At 37.6% G+C, this 23,794-nt stretch overlaps 1 protein-coding gene across 2 annotated transcripts in view; it reads left to right on the plus strand.

Moving 5' to 3' along the window:
- FAM171B (family with sequence similarity 171 member B) overlaps positions 1 to 23,794 on the plus strand; it is a 73,951-nt gene that overhangs the window by 24,893 nt on the left and 25,264 nt on the right. The window lies entirely within an intron of this gene.

Below are 23,794 nucleotides of genomic sequence, written 5' to 3' on the forward strand. Positions count from 1 at the left end.
AATTATTAAAGTGAAGAAATAAATTTCAGAAAGGCTTAATTATACAAACTAAAATGTATATAAAATATGTGCTCATTTTTCTGAAGGAGGTCTTAATAAAATGAGTCCATTTCTTCAAAATTATCAGAGAAGGCTTATGTTCAGAAACTAAGGAAATATTTACAAATATGGAATAATAATACCAAACAGTAGTAGTACTCAGGACCAGAAGCTGTTGTAAGCATTCTGTTTATTATTTCATTTAATCTCCCAGTAACTTTATGAGGTGTATCTATTACTCAGATCCTGTTGTCCTCATTTCATAGATGAAATTCAAGCACAGATTAGCTGTGTAACTTGCCACAGTCATATAAAACAGACCTGGGCTTGGAACCCTGGCTGTTTGGCTCCTAAAATAGACTGTATACAGACTCTGGGAAAATGACTTGTGTTTATCCATAGAATTAAAATACATTTTTGAAGAGTTCCTGTCATGGCTCAGTGGTTAACGAATCTGACTAGGAACCATGAAGTTGCGGGTTCGATCCCTGGCCTCGCTCAGTGGGTTGGGTATCCAGCATTTGCCGTGAGCTGTGGTGTAGGTCACACATGTGGCTAGGATCCGGCGTTGCTGTGGCTCTGGCGTAGGCTGGTGGCTATAGCTCCGATTAGACCCCTAGCCTGGGAACCTCCACATGCCGTGGGTGCGGCCCTAGAAAAGACAGAAAGACAAAAAAAAACCAAACAAACAAAAACCTGCACATTTTTGAAATTAGCAGTGATAGTTAAAATAATCTTTTTCTTTTTCTTTTTCTTTTTTTTTTAAACTGTGAAGCAGGGAATATGCTGATATCCTCAGCAATACTTAGAAACCTTGGTTTAGGGGAATCTTTGAGCCCAGTGAAATAACATGCAAAATTTTTTTTTGTATTTGTGGGCACATGCATTTTCTTTTTTTGTGGAGTGGAGGTGGAGAGAGATCATATATTCACCAGATTCTCAAAGGGATTAAAGAATCGCTGCTCTGGATAAAGAGGAGAGATTCTATGATATAAAGAGGATGGCAGACTTGGAAAGCTCATGTTCCTTTCCAGAGCAGAAGAGTTACTATAATGGGTGCTTTTGTTCAGATGCCTCTCTGACTCTTGAGTTTTCTTCTCCCTTCCATTCTATGCTCTAGGCAGGCTTTCCTGTTTCCTGTTCTCTGCTGGTTTAGACCTCAGCATTTTGGTTCACTTTGCATAACATTCTCTCCTGTCTGCAAGAGCATCTGTTTGTTAAGGTAGAGCAGCTTTCTGGTACCATTTTACCTTTCACCTCTATCAGGAACCATTCTGGACCCTCCAGGTCTGTCTTGGTGTTTCTGCTCCGGGTTTCCATGGCACTTGATGTCCTGAAGCATCAAGAGGCTGTCAGTTGAAATGGTCTTTTGATTTGTCAGCATCTTCCCGCTAGACTTTTCAGTCCACAGAATAGGGCGTATTGTGATCTTGTACAGTTTGGCTGACCAAAGTGCCTCACTTTCATCAACAATTATTAGGTACTACGTAAATAATTATCAAATAAAAATCATATTATTTCTGCTCTCTTAGTTATTAAAGCTCAAGTCTCAGGTAATTTTTGTTTTCGTTTTTCAAAATTTTATTGAAGTTGATTTACAATGTTGTGTTAATTTCTGCTGTACAACAGAGTAATTCAGTTCTATATATGTTCATAGCTATTCTTTTTCAGACTCTTTTCCCATATAGGTTATCACAGAATATTGAGTAGAGTTTTCTATGCTATACAGCAAATCCCCTTTGACTATCCATTCCGTATATAAAAGTGTGCATATGCCACAGCCAATCCATCCCCCCCGCCCCCATCTTTCCCCTTTGGTAACCATAAATTTGTTGTGGAAGTCTTTGAGTCTTTCTATTTTGTAAATAAGTTCATTTGTATCATTTTTTTTTAAAGATTCCACATGTAAGTGATAATCTCACATAATTTTAATTTTCCCTCAGTCTCAACATTGTCAGTTGCCAGATCCTAGATGTTTTCACTTCCGATTCTTCTATATACCCCCTCCGTCCTAATTTTGAATTTCTTTACTCAATCCTAAACTATTTCAATAGAAACCTCCAGTTCCTCACTATCCAAGTCCGTCTTACAAATTGCTCCCAGAGAGGTCTTTTTATACCTCTCTTAAAAGGTCTTGTCACACGCTGCTAAACCTTTCATTACTTAGACAGTGGAGTGAAATCTCATCATCTCCTATTGTTCTCAGACTTTTTTATTTCTTGTTACAACCGTCATTCTCTGAATACAGCATTTGTTTCCTTTTTGCCTAACCTTGGTGCCCTTTCTCATGCTAGTCTTTCTTCTTGATGTGTCCTTGCCTCAAGCATGCATTGTAAAATTTATCTACTCCTTCAAAGGTAGCGTCATTTAATTCCTACTTGAAAATATCTCACATCCCCTCACTTAGAATTCATATTTTCCTTTTCTGCATACCTGTAATACTTTGTTCATATCTTTTTATATACCTTTCCCACTAGATTTTGAAGTACTTCAGACTTGGAACTAGGTACCATTAAATAGAATAACACATGAAAAGTTTGGCATAGCATAGTTTCTGACACAAAGAAAGTGTTGAATACATAGAAGTTGTGATATATGCTCCACTGGACCTAGTATTTTACCTAATGCCTAGGCAGTATTCAATACATGCTTACTCAAGTGAATTTCATCGGAATTTTTAAAATATTGTGAATGCTACCTGTAGACCTTTCTTTCTTAGAAAATGCCTACTGCTTGTCTTTAGGACCTTTCAATCTCACGCTATTTCACTGAAAAAAAAAGAAATTTCCAGGCCAATATATTGCCTCTCCAATATGTTATGCAATATATCATGTGACCGTGGCAATATATTGCCTCTTGGCTAATACCATAGGCTAAATCCCACTTGGCAGTGATAGTCATGCTGTGGTTATGCTTTAGGCACTCAGGGTTCTTCTAAAACCCAGATTTTTATTTACTGGTCAGTATTCCTTTCAGATGTCTAAACACAGAGAAATTGCTACATTTTACTAAGTTGTCTGAGAGGCATTGGAGAAAATGCTGGGACTCACCTTGTTTCAATCTAGTCTCCTCTCAGGGTGAGTTTCAATCAGCTTAAATGAATTGCTGACTGTAAGTTTCAGACCTTTTCTAAAAGCCATGCTGAAGCTTATCTGGTAGATTCTAAATAAATTCCATTTTCTCTTCATTGATTAAAACATACTTTGCATGTAGAAAGAACAAGGAGAAAGGCTTCTGAAAAAGGGAAAATGGATGTTTATTACGTCCTTTCCACTCTATTCTACTGTGAATAAAGTCTATAAATTCACCAATGCCATCTGCAAACAACAAAATAGTATATATTGGGCTCTTGTTGGGCTATGGTTTATATTTAATTTTGTTCATAAGAAAGCCCTCTTAACCTATTGAGATGTTGTGAAGAAAAAAAAAAAAAAACAATGTTAGGAATGAAAGGTAAAGTAAAAGGAAAATAGAATGAATTTCAAGACTTCACTGAATATGTTTCACATTAACTCCCTGGGGAGATGAGAGCAGTCATGTTGATATATCAACTACAGTGAAATAAAATATGAATACCCTTTGTTTATACTATAAATTGGTATCACATTCTAAAAAGCACTTTAATAATATCAAGAACCTTTAAACAATTTATACCTTTTGGCCTATTATTTTTCCTTCCAAGGAAATAACTGAATATTTAGATGGAGATATATGTACATGAATTTTAACTAAAGTATTGTTTGCAAATGTGAAAAATTAGAAGTGACTTAACATACACTAATGGGAGAATAATTAAATGAATAACAGCCCATTGAATGTCCTTCAATAATGATAATGAAATACGGTAATTTAAAAAATATTTAATAGCATGGATATATGTTCACAATACAATCTTAACTGAAAAACACAGCATATAGCATTCTTTATTCACTTATGTTCTTTTTTCTTTCTACCTATAATTCGTGCTAACTGTAGTAAGTCACATCATGTGTTGTAGCAAGTTAACTAGTATCACATCCCGGTTGATATGGTCAGTATTAACAATTTGATGAGTTTCTTTCATGCCTTACTTCATGCTTATATAAACATATACACAATTATACACATATACAGAAGACACTTTCTAAGAAATTTTATTGGAATATAGTTGACTTACAATGTTGTATTAGTTTCAAGTGTACATCAAAGTGAATCAGCTATACATGTATATATATCCATTTCTTTTCATATTCTTTTTCCATATAGGTTATTAGAGTATTGAGTAGTTTTCCCTGTGCTATACAGTAGGTCCCTGTTGGTTATCTATTTTGTATATAGTAGTATACATGTGTCATTCCCCACCTCCTAATTTATTGCTTCCCCCAACGTTTCCCCTTTGGTAGCCATAAATTCGTTTCCTAAATCTTTTTCTTTTTTTTTTTTTGTCTTTTAGTACCATACCATGGCATATGGAAGTTACCAGGCTAGGGGTCGAAATGGACGTACAGCTGCTGGCTGGCCTACACCACAGCCCCAGCAATGCTGGATCCTTAACCCACTGAGCGGGGCCAGGGATTGAACCTGTATTCTCATGGATACCAGTCCCATTCGTTTCCGCTGAGCCATGATGAGAATTCCTGTTTGTGAAGTCTTTGGGTTTGTCTTTTGTGAAAAAGTTTTTTTTGTATAATTTTTATTAGATTCCATATATTAGGGGTCTTGTGATATTTGTCTCTCTTCTGATCTCTAGGTCCTTCCATGTTGCTGCAAATTTGGCATTATTCCATTCTTTTTTATGGCTGAGTAATACACACACACACACACACACACACTACATATTCTTTATCCACTCTTCTGCTGATGGACATTTAGGTTGCTTCCATGTCTTGGCTATTGTAAATAGTGCTGCAATGAACATTTAGGTGTATGTATCTTTTCCGAATTATGGTTTTCTCTGGATATATGCCTGGAGTGGGATTGCTGGATCATTTAGTAGTTCTATAATTAGTTTTTTAAGGAACGTCCATACTGTTTCCATAGTGGTTGAACCAATTTACATTCCTGCCAACAGTGTAGGAGGGTTCCTTTTCCTCACCCTCTCCAGTATTTGTTAATTGTAGACTTTCTGACGATGGCCATTCTGACTGGTATAAGGTGACACCTCATTGTAGTTTTGATTTGCATTTGTTTAATAATTAGTGATGTTGAGCTTTTAATTTTATAAATCTTTTTCATCACAATATGCTCTTAATTTTATAAATTTTTTTTCAGTATGCTTTTAAAAATACTGGATGGAATCCAAGTTTTTTTTCTGAGAAATCAAATTAGAGATTTTTAATTTTTCTGTATTTTCCAAATTATCTACATAGAAATTTAGAAGAAAATATTGTGTGAAGCCAAACTCTGAGTAAACCAGGTATTTTGAATGTGAGGACACAGAAATAAATGATTAGAAATAGCATATACCAGTGATTAAAAAAAAACAAAACAGGAGTTCCTTTTGTGTGCAGTGGATTAAGAATCTGATCACAGTGGCTCAGGCTACTGTGGAGGCATGGGTTTGATCCCCAGCCTAGCACAGTGAGTTAAAAGGATACAGCAGTTTGGATTCAACACCTGGCCCAGGATCTTCCATATGCTGCAGGTGGGGCCACTAAAAATAAAAAATTCCCCAAACCCTGACAACAACTAACAATAATTATTAGTAGATGTAGCCACTAAGGTTATCTTACATTTCAGTGTCCTACTTCTCTGATTCTCTGGGGTCTGTTGCCTCTGGGGTGTACAACAGAGGGACCATGGGCAAGCCATGGAATAAATGGGCATGCCGTTTCAAAGATAAGAAATTTGATTCTTTTATAGTAAAAGAAACTGAACACTTGAGGAGGATAAATTTAGGTCATGACTCTGCCCCCTTGGGATATGCTTATTTTTTAGGTCAGTGGTTCTTAGTGGTGACTGTACATTAGAATCACTGGGGACCTTTTGAAAATTCAACTCCCTGCACCCCATCTGACATGATTCTGACCTAATTGGACTGGGGTGGGGCCTGGGAATGTAGTGAAAGTCCGCCAGGTAATTTTGATGTCTACACAGCTGAGAACCTCTGTCCTAGGCCATGAGAGCTGGGCATACTGGAAAAAGGTAATGATAGTTACACATATACAAAGTGATCATTTTGAAGTTTTGTAAGATTTTCATTTAATATTTCATGTATTTGTTTCAAGCAATCATACCTTCAGAAAGTAAGAGAGACGTGTATTTACAATTCTAAGTGTGTATATATATATATATATATATATATGTATTTTTTTTTTCAAAGAACAGTTGTTCGCTGGAATGTTCACCTTAAGACAAAGTGAACAGGCACTTTTAGAAAGGCATACACTGGAGTTCCCATTGTGGCTCAGAGGAAACGAATCTGACTAGTATCCGTGAGGACACAGGTTCAATCCCTGGCTTCGCTCAGTGGGTTAAGGATCCAACATTGCTGTGAGCTGTGGTGTAGGTCACAGACATGGCTTGGACCTTGAGTTGCTGTGGCGTAGGCCGGCGGCTACAGTTCCTATTTGACCCCTAGCCTGGGAACCTCCATATGCTGTGGGTGCGGCCTTAGAAGAACAACAACAACAAAAAAAATATGCACTAAGAGCTCACATGTGACTCATTTCCTGCTGAACATTGTTAACAGAATGATTTAATCATGTAGTTCTCTTAACTCACAAACATCTTGTGTGCACTTTTCTTGGTACTGTAACTCTTTTGACTCTTTCATATATGTATTTGAAAGCAGCTAATGACTAGTAGAGATCTTGCATATAGTAGTGGGTGCTTAATAGAAGTGTGGAGCATAAAATGACTGCTCAAATACAGACTTCCAAACTTTCTTGGTTCATAGTCCTTTTAGTGGCTCAGTAACTTTTTTGTGTGGCCGGAAAACAACTTCTAACAACTTAGAAATCATTTGGAAAAAAAAAAAAAACATATTTACCAATTGCTTAATGGGATGTGTTTGTCTGTCAGACACTGCACAACTTCTTAGACCTTAAAGTGAGACTGAACATCGCCATCCTCATTTCCTGTTCAGCATTCATTTTCATGCAGTGCTTACTTTTTATCGGAATAATCACTGAACACTCAGCTTCACAAAGATGTCATTTATTGTTTTGAGTTGAATGTTGAACAGTGGATTCTCTGAGTTGGTGTGGTATCTAATAGATGTTAACTATAAATGTGCTTCCCTGAAAATTTAAAATATTTCCTGGCACCCCTGTGAGTTTGTTGTGTCACCTTTGGTGGCTTCAAGCAGAGTTTAGGAACTGTGGCCCCACATCTCGAGCTTTTGATGTTTTTCTGTTTTAGAAATGACAGAGAATTTGTCTACTAGACTTTTGTTGATTGTGTTATTACATTTAGATATCCAGTTGCTAAGCCTATGGATACGGTCTAAAAGAGAAGAGTAATAATAGTCTTTGTTTGTAGCATTAAGATGTGGAATCACTAAAAATAGATACTTACCAAAAAGCACTTAACTGGATTTAAGGCACTTTACTAATAAGTACTTTATATATAGTACCATATTTTTTGATTCTGAGATGTTTTTGAAATTTGAATGCATCTCACAAACAATGGTGAAGAAAACTTCCCTGCTGTAGAGGATTAGGCTATCCTGTTGCGTGGGGCTTAGAGATGATAGCTTTGGGCAGTGCTGGACTGTTGTTCTCTTGAGGCTGCTGGCCATCCCAGTTGGTGCGGACAGTTGGCCTTACGTTAAAGGCCATTCTGGATAAATGTGCTAACATGGGCTCCAGCAAGAGTTTTCTCTTACTCCAGGTCCCCTGGCTTAGAATTGCACAGCTCAAAATCCCACTTTACAATTACTTGCTCTTTTTACAATTATTGCATCCTTTCTGGAAACTTGGTGAGGAATAGTTGGGGGGGGGGGACTGTTTAGGGGAGGACATTCTTAATTTAGTAAGCTAAATCCTTTTCAGGGTATTACTTATATAAATAGCAATAGGTTGATTCTCCTTTTGGCCTGAATGATATAGTCCATTCCAGACTTCATTCATCAATTATATTAAATTAGGAATACTTAAGGATATTGAATCATTAAGTTGCAAAGGATGCTAGAGTTCTCTGTGTTCAAGTAATTCGTACCTAATTCATCCCCAAGGGGGAATTGTACCCTGGCTAATACAGCTAACCTGATTTCCATTGTTACATTCATGAGAGGGAACATTCGGAGATGGTTCTCTAAAGGTCTTCTTTCCCATATACTATCATTAATATATTTGAAGTACCTAGGGGAAGAACATTTACTACTCACACCTTCCAAATGGATTGCTCCTTTTAAATAGCAATTTATTAAGAAACCTAAGCCAGTGTGAAATAGATTTTTATAACAACCTTATATTTAAAAATTCTTTAATTATTTTCCCAAATGGGGCTTTTTCTCCTTATAGCAGTCTTTTGCTTTCACCCATATTGTTTCCATTTTTATTGCCAACTTCAATTTTGGTTCCGTGGTAATATGCTACAGAGACTTTTCCCAATTAATTATTTAGAATTGGGTAATGATTGATAGAACCTAATGTTTGTATAATTGCTAGTCTAAGGAAAAGCCACAATGGTTGCCCTAATCTTATTTTTTGAAGTTCTTTCTCCACATCGGGAGAATGAACATATCTGTTGAAGAGGTTATTGAAGGAAGAACTGGTCAAGCATCAAAGAATTTGTACACAGAAATGGTTGCTAACGTGGTATCTTCTTGTCCCCCCTCCACTGTAAGGCTTATCTACCTCATTTCACACATTTGCATCCTCCCTTGTAGTTATTAAATGGTTCTGAACCAGTAGTCTCACTTCATGATTTCAGAATAAGGGGTTCATTCATTAATTCAATCGTTCATTCAAAAATAAGGATTGAGGAGTTCCTGTCGTGGCTCAGCTGGATAAAGACCTGACGCTGTCTCTGTGAGGATACAGGTTCCATCCCTGCCCGCGCTCAGTGGGTTAAGGATCTGGGGTTGCCGCGAGCTGCGATGTAGTTCTCATATGCCACTCCTGTCTGGCACTGCTGGGGCTGTGGTGTAAGCAGGCAGCTGCAGCTCCGATTTGACCCCTGCCCTGGAAACTTCCATATGTGGCGGTGTGGCTGTTAAAAGAAAAACAAAAAGATAAGAATTGATACTTGAGGATACAGCAGTAAATAAAACGAAAAATCTCAGTACCTCATAGAGCCAACATTCTAGTAGGGGAAACAGAAAATTAACACAATGAGTAAATTACATCGCATGTAAAGAAGATGCTATGGAAAAAATAGGTTAGGGTGTGAGGGAAGTGATAACACAGCAGGTTTGATTCCTCAATCCTTGCCTGTCTCCAGGATAGCCTGGAATCATGATTATTCCTTGGCCAGCTTCTGGGACTAGGCCTTGGAATGTTCTTTATGTTATTAATGAATGATGATTTCCTTTTATGCCCAGAGCAATGGGGTGTACTGTTGTAGCTTGTCCAGACCTCTCAGGATTATTTAGCAAGTTTATGAAGTACACCTGGTATCTATGCAAGGGTCCTGTGTTTCAGCTACCATGGCTGGTTACATAACAGGAATGTGTCTACATGTCCAGTGCTCCCACAGTAGCCTTGGACCCTAAGGTTCTATGCAGGGAAGACCAATCTAGACATTTTTGCATGTGTCCCTGTAGTCAGCTAGAGAAGAATTGTGTCTTAGGTAAAATGAGCAGGAGAAGGACTTGGAAACCCATGCCCAACCTCTCTGGGCTTGGCTGATGTGTGTATTTTTCCTGCTGTTTTTACTCTTTATCCCTTTCTGTAATAAATCTTTGTGAATATGACCTGCCAATGAGTGGCGAGTCCTTCTGGTGAATCACTGACCTTGAAAGTGGTCTGAAACAGAGTAAGAAAGACTGGGATAATAGGAGTTATGAGAAGTGTAATTTTGGCAAAGACTTTAAGGAGGTGAGAGAGTAAGCCACTTTGATATCTGGGGAAAGAAAATTCTAATGAAGGAACATCCTGTGCAAACACCTGGAGGTAGAACTTGCCTGAATCAAGGAAGTGCAAGAGGCCAATGTGGATCATAAGGAGTGAGTATGGAGTAGAGGGGATTAAGCTCAGAGACTCAGGAAAGGGCATGATGTCGGTCAGCACATGATTGCTGGGAGGATTGGTGAATTCCTGTCTTTCCTCTAAAGAGGGATATCTGGATATCTGCTTCTCACATTTCCTAAGCTCAGTTATTTCTGTTTTTGGCAGAGTCTTCATGTATTCTTTTTAACCTCACTGTTCTTTCCTCAGTCTCTAAAATTTTTTGCTGAGTTTTCTCAGGAAAAAAACAAAACAAAAACCTCACTTTTTTTTCTCTCAGTCTTTTCATCTGTGATGCCCCTGGGCTGTAGGTTCTTCTGTCACTCCATACTCAGTGCCTTCATGTATGTTGTACTTAATTAATGCATGTTGGGTGAATTTGTGAGTAAATGAATAATTGATTCTGAGGCAGGATGAACAATTGAGAAGAAAAGATGAAAGTCAGAATGAGAAATATCTGTGGAATGAGCTTGGACAATATGTTTTAGAAGTTTGATTTATTTATTGGACCTTTATTTCCACTGAAGAAAAGGGCCCTTTGGGTAGGCAAGAAGGAACTGAGTCCAAGTACTAATAGCTCATTTTCTCATTTGTTTCCTATTGCATTGTCTGCAATGTACTTGTTCTTAAGTTATAAGGACTGTTTTTTATGTTATTCAATTTCATTAGTTTTGGTGAATCACACTCATTTAAGCCTCTAGTCCTAGTTGGAAAAAGGTGCATTTTACTTGCTCCATAACGTTTTTCACCCTTGGAGATCATGTCCTTATTCTGTCTCTGTAATTTCTTCTTAGTTTTGACATTTTTCTCTGTAATGAACATTAGGGCAATAAATTTGTTTTCGTTTCAAACAGGCACAGGTTTTCTTTTAAAACTCCAAAGCCAATAAGAATTTTGGGGCCACTAGTGTTTAAGCGGTGAAAGGAGGCTTTTCTAATTTCTTGAACTTTTTCTTTAATTCAGCACTCTGTGTTCTTTTAAAGGAAGGAAGCTGTGTGTCCATATATGAAATGCTGGAGGGATTAAATCATTGAAGTCCTTTCTGTTCTGCTTTACAGAATGTGGAATAATATGGTCCTTTCTTTCATAAGCTCCTTTATTGTCCTTGTTTTTTTTTTTTCTAAATTTTTAGCCTTCCAATTAAATAGAGATATTGTTCCGATACCCTGGGAGAAAGGATTGTAAAACTACTTTGTTGGTATTGATTTGTAATAGTGAAAGTAAATTAAATTTAATCTTTGCTGTAATACAATTGTATTATACTTATTTAGCAAATTTTGATACTTATATATTCTCTAGTCAAAAATTCCAAGTTCAATATTCTCAGAAAGAGGGGAAGGTATTAATTTTAAAAAGAATCCTAGTAATTGTTTTTGTGATTTTATAATAATGTATTTTTCACTGGCAACTGTGGGATGAAGCACAAAAATACACACTCAAGTACTGGGGCTGGAAAGCTGGCTGTAATTTTAGGTGGTGTCTGTAAGAATCCTACAATTATCACTTTCCCCTGTGCTTGGCCATTTCTGATCTTCTCTATCCTACTTTCCTCTATTCCTTCATTTATTATCTTTTTTCCTCTATTCCTTCATTTCTTAGCTTTTTCCTGCTCGTCTTCTCACCTTCTCTCCCTTCTTATCCTTGTTGCATTCGTCTAGAATCTGTATGTTAAACTCCCAGCTAAACTCTAGCAAAACACAAGGCTGAGTTTGAAACAGTATTGGCTGTCAAGGAGGTTATTCTTCTGAGAGGACAAATACACAGAAAGTAAAACACATCACAATATATCATGTACCATTAGACTATTCAGTACAGAAGGGAAGAGCCCATTAGCTGGGATAAGGGCAAATTTATTTGAAGAGGGGCATTTGACCTAAACTTTGAAGGATGGACTAGGATTTTTGATGGGTAGAGATTTAAAAAGGGCTTTTCAGATAGAATAAATGAATAATGTAGCAGGAAAGTGGGTTGATCTTGGATAGTGACCAGTGACCCATTTGTATGACAGTACAGAGTAGAGGTCTGCAAGCATTTTCTGCAAAGTTCCAGAGAGTAAATAACTTGTCTTTGTAGACCATGTGACCTCTGCTGCTGTAGCAAAAGCAGCCATAGGCAATACATATATGAATACTATGGCAATGTTTCAATAAAACTTAATTTCCAAAAGTATGCTTAGGTCAGAGTTGGCCTGCAGGCTGTAGTTTGCCAATCTCTGATAAAAATCAGAGTGGTTAGTGATAAGGCTGGAGTGGGAAGTGGTGGCCAGATGTTAGATTTTGAATGCTGGGCTAAAGACGGGAATTATTGATATTCTCTCTAGTGAAATCCTAATTAAGTCTCTATGAAAGGTTTTAACTACCTTGACATTTAAATTTGGGACCAGATGTTTTTATATCCTTAGATATCTGTATAACTAATTCTATACTAAGATTTCTCTGCTGAATATTTTGTATGAAAATGGTGGGTAGAGAACACACGAGGTCTCTGAATGCCTCCAGTCAAGTTTGATTTGAGTCATAGCATCTTTTGAGTTCTCACCATAAAGTGTCCATTGGAATGGACCAAAAAGTTAGAGCATGAAAAACAGGAGGGATGAATGGGCATGCCCTTTGAAGATTCGAACTCAAAATGTTGGCATTTTCCCTCTTCAAAAAATGATAAAGTGAACTGATTCCAAAGTAGATATTAGAGGCACATTTTGATTCCAGATTTTTTCTTTTTTGTTTTAATTCTGAAATTTTATTTTTATTTTTTACAGAATAAAATACATACATTTAAACACAATTACAGGAGTTCCCGTCGTGGCGCAGTGGTTAACGAATCCGACTAGGAACCATGAGGTTGTGGGTTCGGTCCCTGCCCTTGCTCAGTGGGTTAACGATCCGGCGTTGCCGTGAGCTGTGGTGTAGGTTGCAGACGCGGCTCGGATCTTGAGTTGCTGTGGCTCTGGTGTAGGCTGGTGGCTACAGCTCCGATTCAACCCCTGGCCTGGGAACCTCCATATGCCGCGGGAGTGGCCCAAGAAATAGCAACAACAACAACAACAACAAAAAAAAAAGACAAAAGACCAAAAAAAAAAAAAAAAAAACCACAATTACATTCACACAGATTATTATATCATGGGTCTTAAGAAACAGATTAAGTGTCTCCCTCTGGAGAAGTGGAATGGAAAATATGCTGACACAAATAGGAAATTTATTCTATACTTTATCCCACTTTGTATGGCTTTCATCCTTACTATTTAGTATTATCTATTACCTATTACATTTCAGTTTTTCTTTAAAAATTATCATTATATTAAAATTGTTATATTATGCAACTAAAATTTATAAAGAAAGCCTTATATACCATTAAATATTTTATATAGCATAATAAAAAGAATAACTTAACTGGTAAGAATAACAAAAATAATACTCCCTCTGAAAATAAGTAAAATATAAAATGTATAAATTGGTTAAAAAACAGCGTAACTAGGAGTTCCTGTCGTGGCGCAGTGGTTAACGAATCCGACTAGGAACCATGAGGTTGCGGGTTCGGTCCCTGCCCTTGCTCAGTGGGTTAACGATCCGGCGTTGCCGTGAGCTGTGGTGTAGGTTGCAGACGCGGCTCGGATCCCGCGTTGCTGTGGCTCTGGCGTAGGCCGGTGGCTACAGCTCCAATTCGACCCCTAGCGTGGGAACCTCCATATGCCGAGGGAGCGGCCCAAGAAGTAGCAACAACAACAACAACAAAAGACAAAAAAAAAAAAAAACAAAAAACAAAAACAAAAACAGCGTAACTATATAAATATGTCCTCACAATTTGTTACATCTTATTGATTCTTCAGTATAGGCATTACACCATTCTAGGTGATGTGATAAACAAGACATTATAGACCTTACATTGTACCATGGAGAGAAATAGTTATTAATAATACAACTGTAGAATTGTATTATTTAATTGTACAGTTGCATTATTTAATTATAATTATCATAAATTCTTTGATGGAGAGGAAATCTGAATCAGGTCTAAGAAGATTTCAGCATTCCAAGAATGATGTCAAATGACCCCATTTATGGTGGATTATACACTTATTTACTATGAGATATATTTCTTCTCCAGAGATTCCTTGTTTGTGTATCAATTGTATTTTTGGTTTGCAGTTATTCTGAAGTTTTGATATGAGTCTATATGTATATGAGATTGTTTTAAGTTGTTGTTCTTCTCCTAATTGCAAGTTCATCTCCAGTGTCCTGCATTTGTACCCACCTCATGATTTCTGATTTTGGTGGTATAATTGTGCGTGGATGATTTCATATCTTTATATATACCTTTACTGGTGAGCCTTGTCATTTGTGGATTTTTGTTTCCTCTTGCTGTCTTGTCTTTTCTGCCTAGAGAAGATCCGTTAGTATTTGTTGTAAGGCTGGTTTAGTATTGCTGAATTCTCTCAACTTTTGCTTATCTGTGAAGGTTTTGATTTATCCTTCAAATCCTAATGAGAGCGTTGCTGGGTAGAGTAATCTTTGTTGGAGGTTTTTTCCTTTCATCATGTTAAGTATATCCTGCCACTCCCTTCTGGCCTGCAGAGTTTCTGCTGAAAAATCTGCCAGTAACCTTATTGGGGTTCCCTTGTATGTTACTTGTTTCTTTTCCCTAGCTGCTTTCAAGATTTTCTCTTTGTCTTTAATTTTGGTTAGTTTGATTAATAGGCATCTCGGTGTATTCCTCCTTGGGTTTATTTTATATGGTACTCATTGTGCTTCCTGGATTTGAGTGAGTGGTTCCTTTCCCATGTTAGGGAAATTTTCGGCTATTATCTCTTGGAATATTTTTTCTGTCCCCTTCTCTCTCTCTTGTCCTTCTGGCACACCTATAATATGGATGTTGGTGTGTTTAACATTGTCCCAGAGTTCTCTGAGACTCTCTTCAATTGTTTTCAATCTTTTTTCTCTTTTTTATTCTACATCCATAATTTCCACTAATCTGTCCTCCACCTTGTTTAGTTTATTTGTTCTTCTGCCTACTGTATTCTGCTGTTGGCTGCTTCTAGTGAGTTTTTTATTTCAGTTATTGTATTTTGCATCTCTTCTTGTTTAAGTTTTATATCTTGTATCTCTTTGCTAAGTGTTTCCTGTAAGTTATCTATCTTTGCCTCCAGTTTATTTCCAATGTCTTGCATCATCTTCAGCATCAACAATCTAAAGTCTTTTTCCTGGAGGCTAAGAATGTCCTCCTCGCTTAGCTGTTTTTCAGCTGTTTTTCTGGGGTTTTTCCTTTTCTCCTCATCTGAGTTATAGTTCTCTGTCTTTTCCTTTTTATAGGTTTTGGTGTGGTGGCCTTTTTATAGATAATAGAGTTGTAGCCTCTCGTACTTCTGGTATCTGCTCCCCTTGTGGCTGAAGTTGGTACAGGGGCTTGCTGTAGGCTTCCTGATGGGAGGGGCTGATGCCTGCCCCCTGGTAGGCGGAGCTGATTCTAATCCCTCTGGTGGGTGGGGCTTAGTCTCTGGATGGGATTAGAGGCAGCTGTGTGCCTGAGGGGTCTTTAGGTAGCCTGTTTACTAAGGGGCGGGGCTTTGACCCACATGGGTTGTTGTTTGTCCTGGGGCTTCTCAGGCTGACTGACGGGTGGGGCCAGATTTTCCCAAAATGGCCACCTCCAGAGGAAGGCAGCTGCTGAATATTCCCGAGAGCTTTGCCTTCAATGTCCTTCCCTCACAACAAGCCACATTCACCCCTGTTTTCTCAGGATGTCCTCCAAGAACTACAGTCAGGTTTGACCCAGATCCCTATGGAGACCTCGCTCTGCCCTGGGACCCAGTGCACGTGAAAGTCCTTGTGCACCTTTTAAGAATGGGGTCTCTTATTCCCCCAGTCCTGTGGAGCTCCTGTGCACAAGCCCCACTGGCCTTCAATGCCAGATGCTCCAGGGGCTTTTTCTCCCAGTGCCAGATCCCCGCATGTGAGGGTTTGATGTGGGGCTCAGAACTCTCACTCCTGTAGGTGAGTCTCTGTGAACTAGTTAGTTTTCAGTCTGTGGAGCTTCCCACCCGGGAGGTATGGGGTTGTTTATATCGTGAAATCGCCCCTCTTACCTCTTGATGTGGCCTCCTCTTTTTCTTCTGGAGTAGGGTATCTTTTTTAAGGTTTCCAGTCCATTTGGGTGGAGATTGCTCAGTCTTTAGTTGTGAATTTTGTTGTTTTTAGGAGAGAAGTTGAGTTCCAGTCCTTCTATTCCACCATCTTAATCCTGTCTAGAGCCACATTTTTAAAGAAATTCTTTTTATGGCTGCACCTATGGCATATGGAAATTCCCGGGCTAGGGGTCAAATCAGAGCTGCAGCTGCTAGCCTATGCCACAGACACAGCAACATGGGAGCCCAGTAGCATCTGTGGCCTACACGACAGCTTGTGGCAACACTGGATCCTTAACCCACTGAGTGAGGCCAGGGAATGAACCCATATCCTCATGGTTACTATGTCACGTTCTTAACCCACTGAGCCACAATGGTAACTCCAAGATCCACATTTTTAAAAATATTTATTTTTTAAAAACCATATTATTGAGGTGTGATTGACATACAAAGGCTGTAGATATTTAATGTATATAACAATTAATTTGGGGATAAATATACACCTGTGAAACTGTTACCACCATCAAGGCCACAGACACATCCATCACCTTCCAAAATTTCCTCTCACCCTATTATCATCATCATCATCAACATTATTTTGTGGTAAGAACACTGAACATAAAATCTACCCTCTTAGGAAGTGTGAAACATACAGTACAGTATTGTTAGCAGTAGGCACTATGCTGTTACATTAGATCATTATAACTTACTAATCTTGCATAAATGAAACTTTGCACCCTTTGACCATCACCTCCCGCTTCTCCCTCCTCTCAGCCTCTGGCAATTATCATTCTAACCTCTGCTTCTATGAGTTTGACTATTTCAGGTTCCACATATAAGAGAGATCATACTTCATTTTCTTTCTGTGTCTGACTTTTCCCCTTAACATAATGTCCTCCAGTTCCATCTGTGTTGTTGAAAATGGCAGTATTTTCTTTTTTTCTTTCTTTTTTTTAAGGCTGAATAATGTTCCATTGTATGTCTACATCATTTCTCTTTATCCATTCATCTGCTGATGGACATTTCGGTTGTTTCCGTGTCTTGACTACTGTGAAAAATACTGCAGTGAACGTAGGAGTGCAGGCATCTCTCTTTGATACTTATAGGAATGGTTAGACATATTGATTCTAAATTTGTACATAATTTTATAGAAAATTATATTAGGTACTATAGAAAGTTCTTCTCTTGTATTTCTTTCAATATTCCCTTTTAAAAACCTCCTTTATGATAATATCAGATAATTCTGCAGTACTGTTTTTGCACATATTTCCTCAGAATCTTCCTCAAGTTAAGAATGTGCCTTACCAATGTTTGCAGCCCTAATGTCTAGCTAGTGCAGATCTGGACAGAAGTAGGCAGTCCGTGAACATTTGTTGAATGAATTAATGTAGGGAAACATGTCTAATTGTTCCCAATTATTTCATTCTGCTATATATTCTTGGGTTCTTCAGTTTTTATGAAGAATGCATAAACCTCAATAAAATTTAAATTTTTTTCATCGTTAAAATATTTTAAAATTTAAAAATTTTATCTGTTATCTGTTTATAATTTATATACCTAGTATATTTTTAGCATTATAGTTCTAGAGAGGAAAAAAGTTGTATGTTAAATGAAATTATTATAGATGCTTGAAACACAATTGAAAAGAAGTAGGCTAGTTTTTATACTGGAGAAATCTGAAAATAGTTTCTTCATGGCTACATTTGTAACCTGCATAATACTAACAACTATAAAATACTGGTGATTCTAATATGCTTTTTTGAGAACATTTCTTTATACCTATTTAGTAGTTTTTTTAATTTTAGTGATTCCCACAACTTAATGCTTCTAATCATGTGCTAAATAGTTAAATCTTTGCCAGCAAGCTCAGGACCTTGCTCATGGATGTGTATTTTTACTTGTTTCTTTCAACATTTAGATTATATGCTTCCTAAGAGTGTAGTTGAAATCTTTTGATATTGAACCATTTTTAAACCAATGGTGACACACTGAAAAGAAGATTATGTGGGAAAGACATAATGATTATAATTAAGTGAGAGAAAATAATATGTGCATGGAAAGCTGAAAAATACAATGGAGAAGAGGAGGTAGATTACGGAGACAAAAACACCTCTGGTTGAAAATCATGTATTTAATCACCCAATCTGTCCAATCTAAATGCCAAAGTATTTTTGTTGGAGAAGAGAGCTTGTAGGGGAATTATTATAGCTATATATTACTTCTGGCTGCCAGTGCTGTGTCCCTGGTCAAACTGTTGACATTTCAGAAGTCAGAAGCATCCTGTTTTAAGTCATGGCAGGTAATTCTTTATAACTTTATTTGGAGGAAAAAGAGTTGTTTGTGCCTCTTTAATTGCTGTAACCAGGCTTTCAGCCAAACTTTGTTCTTTTTTAAAATGCTGTTTATGCTGCTACTTGTGCTGGGACCAGAAAAACCAGGCTGAGGCATGGGGACGAGGGGTTCAGAGGGTTGGCAAATGAGCACTTCCGACCCCGTGTTGATTAGAAAGAAATAAGTAAGCTAGTGAATATGAGGAAAACAGAATTCCTGGGGCTTTTCAGTGAGAGAGAATGCGGAGCAAAGCACGAGGTCTCTGGAGTAAAATGAACCTGTTAATCAATCCCGCCTGTACTCTATTAGCTGCTTAATTTTAGCTTTAATTTCCTTGCCTTTAAGATGGGGCAAGTCTTGCAGGTTTGTAATTAGATGAAACTGGACATGTGTCAAGTTTCTAGCAGTTGGCCCGAAGGAGTGGGGTATGTTTGTGTTTTCTTTTTAGGGCTGTACCTGCTGCATATGGAAGTTCCCGGGTTAGGGGTCAGATTGGAGCTGCAGCTGTAGCTGCAGGACTACACCACAGACACAGCAACACAGGATCTGAGCTGCATCTGTGACCTACACCACAGCTCATGGCAACACTGGCTGCTTAACCCACTGAGCAAGGTCAGGGATTGAACCCGCATCCTCACAGAGACGATGTTGGGTTCTTAACCCACTGAGCCACAGTGGAAATGTGTGTGTTTGTATTATACAAATACTAGATTTTTCCCATTTGAGCTAGAGAGGACAGTGCTGGTCAGGCCTACATTACATTGTGTTAGGCAATCTGAGGTACAGGTATAGCCTTCCTGAGAGGGAGGCTATGATTTTGATCACTAAGATTTGACTTTGCAAATAGTTCTTTCTAAATTTGATACTCATTTTTTTCATCAAATTTATATTAACATTATCATTACATGTGGAAAAAGTAAAATCATCTCTTCTGAATTAGAAAACATTTTATGAATCAAACCCAGCTTCAGAATGCCAGGAGGTTTTAGGGTGTCTTATTTTGGCAACTGTATTTTTACAAAGATGAAGCAGATGGAATATGCAGAGTTTTTTCTTTTAAATGAATTTAGCTTAAGATCTTACCACATTGGATTTGTCTGTAAATCCAAAGGCTCTGAGAATTTCTGAAATTAATCTTTGGGGCAAACTAATTAATAAAAATTCCCTATCAAATCCCATTTCTGAAAATGCTGTTGAAGGAGCCATTGTAGGTCCAAAGTTTAAATAAGACCCATTATCAAATTTTAATAGGGACTCTTAATTCCCTGACCTTTTTGGTTATGTGCAGTCTCCTTCTTACATGGTTTATCATATTTTTGCTACATTATCTTCCCTCCTTTGCCTTCTCTCATGAAAGATGGGGTAAGCTATTAAATAAAACATCCTATTTTTACCATTGTATCCTATGTCATTTAAGGTACTTGCTTTTGGAAGCAAGACACAGAATCTAAGTCTGGCTACAAGATTTAGGGGAGGGATTTTGCTACCGCTCACAGATTAGCTGCATAATCCAGCTTCTGGAAGAAGAGGAACCAGGAAAACAGTGGAAAGCAGAGGGTGGGTACTCACAGACTCTGAGACAATTCAGCCCTAGCAATTGTTAGCCGCTGTGTGTCTTTATTCACATTTCCAGGGCCTGACAGACTGTATTAATTAGATGCTTCATGCCAGTGGCTCAATAAATTTTGTCCAGGGGATTAGGGGCAGGTGGCTGGGGAATTACTTTGAATTGAGTGGCAGCTGCTTGTCCTGTACACACAAATGGTCTTTTTTTACCAAGTGGACCTTGGTTTAAAAGCCCATCATGCCATAAATAGTATTATCTTTTTAATTTTTTTATTGTGCCCATGGCATGCAGAATTTTCCGGGCCAGGGTTTGAACTCTTTCCATAGCAGTGACAATGCTGAATCCTTAACTGCCAACCTTTTAATTTTTTGCCCAAGAGTTAGTTATGTTTCCCATTTGAGTTTGAAGCCATGGTTTGGGATCAGCATGTGTATGTATATATTTTTCTTTTTAATTGATGTTATATAGGAATTTAAGTTCTCAATGATTTGCAGTCATGCGTTCCTTGACTTTAGTAGTGGTGACCCCCAAGACTCAGTGTAACATGATGTAAACATGACGTGGAGTCATTCTTGGGAGGGGAGCGCTTGGAGGCTGACACAGCTTCTTAATAACTGTGAGACTTGAGGCAATTTGTATAACTGCTTGGGTGTACTAATTCTCATTTCTTCATGAGTAAAATGGACTTGATGTTACATATTTTATAAAGGTGTGTTGAGATTTTTGTGGTAATTTACATACAGCATTTGGCACCAGAAAGATAAATTTATTCTAGCTCTTTTTCATATTTTGATTTTAAATCGTTAGCAACATGATTTATTTTAGTGTGAAAACATAGTAATGGGAGTTCCCATGACGGCTCAGCAGTAGAGAACCCAACTAGTATCCATGAGGATGCAGTTTGATCCCTGGCCTGGCTCAGTAAGTTAAGGATCCAGTGTTGCTATGAGTGTAGGTCACAGATGCAGCTTGGATCCTGTTTTGCTATGGCATAGGCTGGCAGCTGTGGTTCTGACTCAACTCCTAGTCTAGGAACTTCCATATGCCATGGGTGCCGCCCTAAAAAGACAAAACACCCCCCCCCCCATAGTAATAGGATGAACTTAACAATATGATGGGGAAATAGTTAAATAATTTTGGGAAAATTTGGAGTTAAGGTCCAAGGCTTAGTTGACCTTTTAGTACCAGATGCTCCTGAATTTTTCTGTTGAAAGTAATGACAGTAATGACTACTCACAAATAATTTAACCTCCCGAAAGGCTTTCTATTATTCAAGATGCTGAGAAAGTAGAGGTGTGGATGAACGTCAGTTATCTCTATTTTGCCTTGTAATCTGCTCTCCATATTCACATTTGAATATAAAAAAATTGTCCTGGAAGTTAACAGTTTTTCAACCGTCCTAATGGAATCTCATTTTAAGTTATGACTTTGCAGGATTTAATCCTGCCTTTTTCCCCTCATCTCCATGCCATCTCCATGCCATCAGTTGGTACTAGAGTAGCTTTTAAAAGTGTAATAAGGCAATCATAGTACACTTGGTACTAGAGTAGCTTTTAAAAGTGTAATAAGGCAATCATAGTACAGTAGTTTAAGAGCACAATCTTTGAGGAAAGACTGCCCCAAGTTTGTGCACTGGATCCTCCATGGCTGACTTATAAACTTGGCTAACCCACCATTACTAGTATATAAAATCAAGACAACAATAGGGTCTATCTAATGAGGGTGTTTTGAAGAGTAAATGGATTGATGCACTTAAAAATTAACATAATGCCTGGCTCATCAACACATTTTAGTTAGATTGAGTTATTACCATATATGAGGAAATATACAAAAAAATATGTGTTTGAATATATAAAGAATTATATTTGGAATACATTTAACCTCATTTTTAGATTCTTAAAAGGATCAGAACTGGAGTTCCCATTGTGGCTTAGCAGTCATGAACCTGACTAGCATCCATGAGGATTAGGGTTCGATTCCTGGCCTCGCTCAGTGGGTTAAGGATTCAGCATTGCTGTGAGCTGTGGTGTAAGTTTCAGATGTGGTTCTGATCCTGCATTGCTGTGGCTGTGATGTAGACCACTAGCAGCTGCAGCTCTGATTCGAACTCTAGCCTGGGAACTTCCATATGCCACAGGTGTGGCCCTAAAACAAAAAAACCCAAAACCAACCGACCAAACAAAAAGGATCAGAACTATTTTCTAACTTGATGATACCTTTCCCAGGACTGGGCAGTTATTACAGTGGTTCTTTTTATATTTAAAATGTCTTTGTTATGGTCCAAAAGCAATTTAAAATCTAGCTTATTCTAACAAAGAATAGATAAGTTTTGATAACTATTTTGTAGCAATATTGCAACTCAGTAAATATTTGACTAGGATTTTTTACCTGACATGATATTCTTGCTAAAAATTATCTAGAGACAAAAAAAGGTTTGTTCATACTGATGCATAGCAGCATAATCAATTCTTATGAGCTGTTTCTTATCAATGTGAATTCATCTCCAGTTGCGCAATAATAATTTTTGTTATAAATAATGATATTAACATTCGATTTGATAACCAAACACTGTGCTGAGTGCATTATTTGCATTATTTATTTTATTAGCTCAAAATAGTTACTCTTCTCCTAATTTTACAGACGAGCAAATGGACTGAGAGGTACGTAAAAGTCACACAGTCTAGGGAAGGCAGAGATGGACCTTGACTGGCTGCAGAGTCCATTTAGAGTGGAAGAGAAGGCATCTTTAGCAAAGGTGTTGTGATACAGGCTTTGCAAAGGCATTTCCATGGTGGTGAAAGTCCTTTCATGGCCAGACATTATTATCATTGGTAAATCCATGAACACCTTGTCAAGATCTGTAAGGCTGGAGATTAAATAGAAACAAGCTTTAATTCTTATTTTTCATCACTGTATTATCTTAGTATGTTTTGTTTATATATTTGATTTAATTTTTTCATATTTTAGAGAAAGTTTTTTTAACCAAAATATGGTTGATTTACAATATTGGTTTCAGGTATACAGCGTAGTGATTCAGTATTTTTTGCAGATTCTATTCCATCATAGGTTAATAGAAGATAATGGCTATAATTCCCTGTGTTGTACAATACATCTTTGTTGCTTATCTGTACATGGTGGTTTGTATCTGTAATTCCATACCCCCAATTGTCCCTCTTCCCTTCCTCTCCCCTTTGGTAACCTTAAGTTTTTCTATAGTCTGTAAGTCTGTTTTGCATATACATTAATTTGCACTATTTTTTAGATTACACATATAAGTAATGTCATACAGAGTTTATCTTTCCCTATCTGATTTATTTCACTAAGCATAATATTCTCTAGGTCCATTTGAGATTTTGTTTTGATATTTTGTAATTTCGATCTAAACACATCCCCTGCTTCCCAGACAACAGAACAAAATCAAGGAGCTGGCCATGCACTAATGGGTTTGGTGAGATGGCATTTTATTCTCAGACCTTTGACTTTATTTGGAATTGGTATTAAATCTGTATAACATGATAATATTAGAAATTAGCTACCTAAAGTAAGATTATTTTTCCTAAAGCCAGAAACGCTTGTCTTTCTACTATTCACTCTTTTCCTTTCTTCTCTTCTTTTTTAACTGGCAAGGAAAATGGAGTGATAATACTCTGC

Source organism: Sus scrofa, chromosome 15, assembly GCF_054392235.1.
Source record: "Sus scrofa isolate SSC_HxYL_T2T_F1_AM1 chromosome 15, Sscrofa_HxYL_maternal_Yorkshire_Landrace_v2.0, whole genome shotgun sequence".
In the NCBI taxonomy this organism is placed as follows: domain Eukaryota; kingdom Metazoa; phylum Chordata; class Mammalia; order Artiodactyla; family Suidae; genus Sus; species Sus scrofa.